The sequence below is a fragment of the Ochotona princeps genome, chromosome 3, assembly GCF_030435755.1.
Source record: "Ochotona princeps isolate mOchPri1 chromosome 3, mOchPri1.hap1, whole genome shotgun sequence".
In the NCBI taxonomy this organism is placed as follows: Eukaryota; Metazoa; Chordata; class Mammalia; order Lagomorpha; family Ochotonidae; genus Ochotona; species Ochotona princeps.
Window position 1 is genome coordinate 9,019,218 of NC_080834.1, and position 9,000 is coordinate 9,028,217.

Sequence of the window (9,000 nt, forward strand, 5' to 3'; positions counted from 1 at the left end):
ATGGATTTTCATACAATTCTCATTTTATTCATACTCAGAGAAAAAAAAGTGAGGAAAACACTAATAATTCAAAATAAGTTTATAAAAAATAGTATTTACATGTTTACAGAGTAGAGAATTTTACATGATTTCTAAGATAAAGAAGCAACAGCTACATCAATGATCCACTTCAAACTAAGCTCACCACCCCTTTACAAGAATACAGTCTGTCTCTTCTGTCTGTAATGCATCCACAGTCTTTCTTCTCCACCTTTGAGGATGAAAATAGGGAGAAGAATTCTCAGCAGATGAGAGGATGCCAAAGCGATGCTTTCTACTCTGTTACAGAGGTGTCCAGCTATGTACTCCCTCCCGGTCCAGGAGCTACTTCCCACCATGTGCTGCACCAAAACTCACAGGAGAAAAGTGTTCCATGAAGGACTTGTCATGAGGGAAATGGGAGTTTCTCAAGAGCAAACTCCAGGATGTAGATGTGGTGGAGAGGAGCCTCCTAGGCTGCAACCATCCAGGCTGACTGGGAGAGCTAAGACAACCTCAGGGTCACAAATGGACACAGCCTATTATGTAAGTTTAGCATTAACATTGGATTAAGTCTGTTATTTTTTGTTGTGGAGGGAGCTAACCTAGGCCTGCAGCATCCCTGGACTCTACCCACTAGCCACCAGTAGCATTGGATACTCAATTCATCTATATGGGATTTTGCATTTTGCCTAAGGCTGAGAGCCACTGAAGAAAGGAACTGAAGTTTTGCCAGGAATCAAAAACTGGCTTCCTTTGAGTGTCTTCTGTGTCACATGCATCAGCTGAGACTCACAGACAGCAATGGCCATGGTAGACGGAGCAAAACTCAGGAAATAAGGATTCATATACCTCCCTGGTGCCCTAGCCTCAGGAGTGACACTGCCAGGGCTGAGAACCACAGTGAGAGGCAAAGTTCCCGCTGGTGCCAAGGGCTATGTCAAGTGGCGTAGGCTGCGCACTGCACAATGTTAGAAGGTATGATTCACAGACTGTGATATGAACGAAGCTCTTGGGGTTGTACAATGAAACAGCCCTGAGTGTTGCAACATTTCAGCCATCTGTCTCTAGTCTGATAGAAAGCATCTCAGACAGGAGGAAGAATAAACCTAGTAAACAGTGTATTTTGAATTGGAAACCATGACTCACTGTCTCAGCTTTAAAATGGGATACCACATCCAGATGGCATCACATCTTTTAAATATTAAAATAGATCTTCAGCTTTGACAAGTTGTACAGAAAAACACAAAACTTATTTTTACTGTAGGCCCCGGTCTCCCAAGGGTTAACTCCACAGCTTAGCTTGTTTCTAAGAGGTAACAGAATGGGCAATCTTGGCTTAATGCATTTAGCCCCTGGCTTGACTGCAAGTTCCCTCTTCCTTACTTTCCTTTTGTTAAGATGCCCCCAGGGGAGCTTAGGTGTTGCTTGAACATTGGGATAATACTGGGAGGGACTAAGCAGACTATAAAAGATGCAGGATACTTGGAATAAAGTTGGCATTCTGTGTACAAGAGTGGCCCACTGCGTGTTGTCTTGTTGTCTTGTGTGTTGTCTGTTTGTAACCCTAGCCCCTCCGCTCGGCTCGGGGTACGTGGCAACGCGGGCGTTGCCGACATTTTACTATTTTTGTTTCATTATAAGGACTCTCCTGGGTTTCTTGAAAACTGGTGGTGCAGTGGAGGAACTTTGGGCTCTTCCACAAGATCTAGATTTGAGCCACATTTGAAATGATCACCAAGGAGAAGAAAAAGCAGGATTGTGAGCTTCAGAGCAGTTCCTCGTGGAGAGATGAAAAAGTTGCACGCTTTCCATTGACTTCCAAGAGACACACAAAAAGTCATTGGCGACCAGAGCATAGCTGCCAGATCCTCACTGTGGCTGGGGCAAAGGAGGCCTGGAGCAGAGCCTAAGCCTGGACAGCACCCACCAGCAGGGACACTGACCGAAGTCAAGAGACAGAGCACGTCAACCATGGCAGAGTTCCGGTGGCTGAGTGGACTCAGTAGTTGACTCAGCCAGGAACATAAGGATAGAGGCTATAGGCAGAAGAGATTCAGCTGTGCAAGCTGCATCTTGGTAAAGCCATTGACACCCAGGCCACCAGCGCAGAGCCACCTCTGCTGCCGTGCCAGCTGGTTGGGGGCAAAAGTGCCGGAGTTCTCTGCAGTGGGTGCGGATGACACAAAGGTTTGAAAATAACTGCTCCTCTGCTGGCAAGGCCCGAGGAACTTCCAGCAGCAAGGCAAGAAAACAGCAAATACTTTGTGATTTTTCAAACTGATCAGTAGAATGCGAGGACCTTTGAGTCACTAGATCTGACTCCAGATTTATATCCCAATATTCTGCAGAGAGAGCTGTTGTACCATAAACAGGCAAAGTGAGACACACAGCCTTTCCTTCTTTTAACTGCCCCTGCCTGTAGGTAGATAAGCCTGTTGGCTGGCACACCGCCACATCACAAATCTTAAGACATTCTGAAATGTCAGCCAGCCTCACCAGGTCCCTCAGTCTCTTGGTTACCCTGACCCCAGACACTGGCCTCCAGTTCAGCAGGCCACTTGATACTGCCAAGTGATAGGGACCATGGCAGTATTAAGTGATCAAGGTTCCAAACCTGATAAACATACATGAGCCCATATTCAGCCTTAAAAATGTAACATTAATGTGTTCAGATAGAAGCTACAGATTCATTACTAGTCTTAGGTATGAAAGGAAGTTACAATTTAAAAGTAAATTTAAGGCAACTTGTTCGCATGGCTAATTTACTTTCTTCGAAGTAAAAAATAATTTTTAAAAAGAAATTAAGAAGAAGATCACTGTTTTCCTAATTTCCCATGTATTGAAGTCTGGAAACCATTTCAGGTTGTGTTTTGACGGGTAGTACAATAAAACCTGCAAAAAGCACTGCGGAGAGTTCATGTGGCTGTTGGCAGCGTTCACTGTAAGTCACCCACAAATGATTCATCTGCTGGCCTCTTTGGTCTGATAAAATGACCACATAAGTATCCACATGTATTCCAAGACACTAGGCAACCGCAGGAAGTCAGGAGGAACAACACACCGATGTGAACCAGTAAGTGTAGTTTATCTATGAAGCAGCAAAAGCTCTGTGAGTCCCTAGTATATTCTTAGTGCTGGGTGATACACATTCTCCCCGATTCCCAATCATATCTTTTCTTTTTTCTTTTCTTTCTTTTTTTTTTTTTGTAAAGACTTCTTCACTTTTTATCTGAAAGACAAAGTTACACAGAGAGAAAGAGGGATGAAGAGAGAGATATCTTCTATCCACGGAATCGCCCCCACACCCCCAAAAGGCCGCAACAGCCAAAACCGAGGCAATCCGAAGCCAAAAGTTTTCTTTGGGTCTCCCACCTGAGTGCAGAAGATCAAGGACTTGAGCCATCCTCTGCCGCTTTCCCAGGCACATTAGACGGGAAGTGGAGAGCCAGGACACAAACTGGCACACATACGGGATGCTGGCACCTCAGGCTGTAACTTAAGCCTAATACACCAGGGTGTCAGCCCCTCCTGGTCATTTTTATACTAAGGACAATTAGTGTGTAACTTTTGGTTTTTCTACTGCTTCACTCCCTCTAAGGGGAAGGGGAAATACAGTGACACAGCTGAGTGCAGACAAGTGATCCCAATTTTCCTTGGGAAAGAATTATCCAAAGAGGAAGAGTTTTCCTTTTCCTATGATACAAAGTCTTACCTGGGCAGTCCCTCATTACAAAGAGGCCTGCCCCAGCCCCACATTGCCTGTGATCTTCTTATTTCTTTGGTCAGATTTCAGAAACCCACTGACTGTCATCAAAAGGGACAGCCTCAACTCAGTGTCATGACCACTGTGATTTCTACCCTGTTTTGTCTCACATACAGAAAGAACAGAACAGTGAGACTTGTTTGAGATAGCTTGGATGACCACAACATCCTGTGGGCCGAGAACTAAACATTCCAACATCAAAAACCACACAGTATGGACCTTGGAGAAGGTAAAATATTCATGCCAAGAAGTGCTCTCTGGGCCAGGAAATGTGGTCATGACCTTTAACCATGGTAAGTAGGGCAGAGATTTTAATGCTGATGCTTTTTAGAGATTTATTTTAAGTCAGGTTTACCTGGCCAGCAACATTCTGTAAATCTTGATGGATGACTGTGGCTTATGGTGGTTTTGCCACAGATCAAATGGTGCTTCTTTAGAAGTAATTCATCTCCGATTCTGCACTGGCATTTAAATTTTTTGTGTGGTATTTATTAGCAAAGATGAATTATAGCCTCAATCATGGACTAAAACATAATCTGATATCCAAATTGCTTAGACCCATTTAAAGTGAACCAAAACTGATTATGTGTAATTTCCTATGCTAACCCAAACACCAGTCTCCCACTTGAGTCGTCACTTAATTCTGCCTAGAGATATACAGAAATTATTTGGTGGACACCTAGCAAATATCAGCCCTCACCAAAGAATGAGAAATAGAGAGATGACCAAGACAGCACTTCAAGTTCAAGGTGCCTTCTTCCAAAGTTCATGATGAACCAAGAGGATGAACATTGTGTCAGAGCAGCTGGTCAGAAACTTCCACAGGGAAGTAATAAGCCAGTGCCTGGTTTCCAAGGGTTGGAGGGAGATCCCTGAGAACAGACGGCAGAGCAGGGAGGAAGATGCCAGCAAGAAGAGGAGCTGCCTTCACACAGGCAATGAGTTCAGGGAACTGTAAAGAAGCTAGCTGGAGAGACAGGAAGCCAAAAAGCATCGCAAAGGAGTGTCAGGCGATACAGATAGGCACCAAGAACAGGGTTGTCAGGGGTCCTTAAGCCCCAGAATTTAGCAAGGAAGTAGCAGCGTTCAATAAGAAGGGTCTCCAAAAGGTCATGGTTAGGTATAGTATAGAAAAATCATGCATGGATTTTAAACTTTTTTGAATCAAAATAAGCTTATCTTTCCTTCCTACTTCTTCATGCACTCTTAAAGTATCCTCAAACACATCTTTGAGAGATAACCCTATGTAGTGTAAGCACAAAAGGCAGAAAACCAGACAGGTAGGCTGTACACGGGAGAAGCTATGTAATACAAACCTGTGTGACACCAGCCTAGCAGCCTGGGCATTAATTCCCTCACCATTTGATTCATTCTATACCATTCATGAATCCCACAACTGTTATTTGAGTGTGTATAATATTTATCACTCACCATTGTAGGTATCAATACAGTTGGGAAACAGTAAACATAAATGTCACACAAGGATACTTCAGAATGTCCATGGCAAAGTGACATTGAAATATTAATTTGCATTTTGTTTGTTCTTGTGTAAAAATGCTGAAATCAATGCATAGTTCTTCCATAACACATGTTGTCCATGAACGTTTTGAAGACTATCATGTGTCTGGTAAAGTCAAGTATCACAGAGAAAAAGCAGAGAAAGGGAGACAGCAGGTGTTATAGCCCAGGGCTGCTGGTGGATGGGAAAATTAAAGAGAAAAGGACCAGTCTGGAAGCAGTGTAAAAGTTGGACCTCATGGGAATTCGTGAATAACTGGCTGGCTGTTGTGGGTGTGTTCCTAAGTCAGGCTTAAATTGTAACTTTTGTAAGGGCAGTTTTCTCTTGAATGTAAATCTCAGTTATTCAACTGTCAAATGTGTGAAGCACAACAGAAAATATGCAAAATGTAAGCAAAAGAATTCTGTGCCGTGTTATGAGCCTTGAAGGTTGGATGCATGTTCCTGGCCCCGTGAGCCCTCTTCCTCTTTGCCAGCAATCCAGCATGGTTTGCCTTGAAGATGGAAGCATCATAAAATAAAAGGAACATGGAACCTCGGATGAGTCAAAGGCCAGCAAGAAATGACTAGCACATGGAAAGAAGGAAGACCAATGACAAAACTATTGACATGGATGGCAAGATTCCTGCCCTCCGAGAATTTGTTCAAATGTCACTTCCTCAGAAGACTTTCTTAACTCCAATTTACTCTGCTTCTCTTCTACACTGCCACAATCATGCCTTTATCACATCACAGGATAAATTTTGCCTTATTATCTGTTGTCCTCAAAGATGACCAAGGCATAAAAGTGGAGGATAATGCCTTGTCTTTGCACATCTTTTTTGCCCAACTCTGATTTTGATGCATTCCAAGTCCTCAGGGATAGATGGATGGGCGGGTGGGTGGATGGGTGGATGCAAGAATGGTGGGGAAAGAGTGCTATTAGAGCACTGGATGGAAAATAAGGCAGTGTGGGCAACATGGAATCAGGAACACAGGAGGTATGTTCCAGAAGCTGTAGAAATGCATTTGGCTTCATCAAAAAGATGTGAAAAGAAGGTAGCAAGCAGCATTTGTTGAAAATAAAAGATTGAACAATTTGGAGAAACTTGAATGCCAAAATAAGTCAGTTAGACCTTTGATGTGTAGAGTGGAGAGCCACTTGGAGTTGATGAGCTGGAAAGAGATTAAATCAGAGTTGTGTTTTAAGATTAATCTATTGGGGTTGTTATTGTGGGACACTGGGTTAATCTACCACTGAGGTAGATTCTGTTGGTTCATAATCCCATATGTTGGTTCATGCCCCCATTGCTGTGCTTCTGATTCAGCTCCATGCCAATGTGCCAAGGAAGGCACATTGTTTGGTCCTCTATAATTCATGTGAGACACCCAGATGGAATTCTAGCCTGGATATTGCAGCCATTTTGGGGGTGAACCATGGATGGAAGATCACTTACTCTCTCGTCTCTCCTTTTCTTTACAGAACTCTGGCTTTCAAATAAATAAAGTCTGTTTTGAAAATATTAACATGGAAGTTGGGACAGCTTACACTCTCTGATAATGTATTCACTTTACATTAGGAATTTTATTTGCCTTTATATAAGGAAAGATAATGTAGGTTTGAGCAGTTGGGATAAACATTCTATTTACCAAAAGATCTCAATCCTTCATGTGTAAAAATAAACACTGAGTAAAGTGTTGTTTTGCAATTTTTTTACATTAAGCAATTATTCTTTATGCTACTCCCCAAGCCAACAACCACACAATTTTGATGCAACACCCTGAAATTAATTCTGAGCTTCTCCCCAGGGTCCAGCAGGATAGTTGGCAACAAGCCCTCACCCACGGCAGAGAGTGTCACTCGTGGCTTGTAAATGAGATCCTCCTGCAGAGCAACATGTACTGATGGAGAGTCCAGTCACTCATGTCGCTAAATCATTTTCAATGGACACATTCATCCCGAGGAAGACGCCTTTCAATGTTATGAGAAATAGTTCAATATTTGAAGTAATTAATTACAAGGAGTACAGCCGTACTACAAATCAGCCCACCATCTTTTAGCAATCAGGTATCTATCATTTCAACTTCATATCTAAGCCGTTTTCAGTAACCATGAATGTGCACCAAATAAACAAGAGACTGCTTCAGAATCGATAAAACCTGTAACTTGTAAGTATGAAGTAAGCATCAATACTAAAGATACAAGTTTAAATGATTTTTTGTTTTCTAAAACATTTATTTTCTCTTCTTTCCCAAAACCATTACCAATCAGAAAAAATAATGGCAAATAACGCAGTCTGATTGGAAAGCATTACTGAGCCATGCAATATGAAAAGAGTTAGTAAGACTTTGATAGTGTCCATATGAAATTCCAGAACTATCTTTTTAGACACCATATTCCCATAATCAACATCTCAGAAATGAATTACATTAAAATATAATATTGTAAAAAGTAAAGCAAATGAATGAAAATGAGCCATATTCCAAATATATATATAAACATATATATATCATGCTAACTCACTAAAAATACTCAAGATGTATATATAACTGAACTAAGAAACCCACTCACAGATTCTTATTTTCCTAACTTCAACAAACTGCCCAAAGTACATCTCAGAGTCAAACAAAGGACCAAGAATAGCACTTCTCCTCCTCTTCATATTGCAGTGCAGGCTCTCTAATGATTCTAAAGGATGCTATGGTGCAAGCTCTGAGGAATCACAGGGAGGTGGAAAGATGAATAGATGCTCTCCCAGCAAGCATTGAGATGCCACTGACCCTCCAGAAAATGTATTCACTTGGAGCTTTGCTCAATCATGATGCGAACTTCCCATTTCCATAACAGAAAGCTCATCCTTTTTGGCCTCAAAAGATCATTCTTCAATAGTCAGTCAATAAGTGCCTGACATACCCGTCATTCCACATTAGTCATCACAGTTTCTGTTTCCTCACCCCTGCATGAATTGCTGCCTGGTTTGATTGAGACTCATAACCATTATCAAATTGACTTGAAGAATGAGTGCTTTCTACCCCCTTCAGAATTCTAGAATCAAATATATTAAGGGAGCTCTAGTTTTTCAGCATTTCCACAAATTATTCTTTCACACATAGAAGCATATGTGTATATATATGTACACATACAAATATACACATAAATTCATTTTTTCAAGTATCACATCTAGAAAAAAATTGAAAATATTTCATAATCTTTCCACCTGGAGATTAATTGCCAATTAACTCTACATAATCAGAAGGCAAATATCCATCATTTGATGGATCCTAAAAACTCTTACACTCTAATTGCTGCTCTAGGTAGACATTTATCTTTTCGCCATCAATGTCTTCACTGTATAATCCACTTAATAACTGCTTTGCTGGCATCTAAATTCCATTTGTTTTTCTTTTCAAACAAAGGAGTGTCTGCAAACTCAGATACCTTATTATTTACTTTCTTCCAGGAGAATGTGGAGTAAATTTATCAATCCCTTCAGAAGTCTCCCTATGTCCAGAGTCCTGTGATACATAAACTCTACCCCAAACACGCTGCTCCAAAGGAAAGTGTATTCACTGCAATTCTTGCCTCAATCTAAGAAGAGCTATTTTAGAAAAAGCATCAGCAGGGTGAATGATGAGATTTTCTTGTCCCCAACAGGGTATAAATTTCTAGAACATATGCTTATAAGACAAAAACCTATTCTAGAGTCAAAATTTTCCTC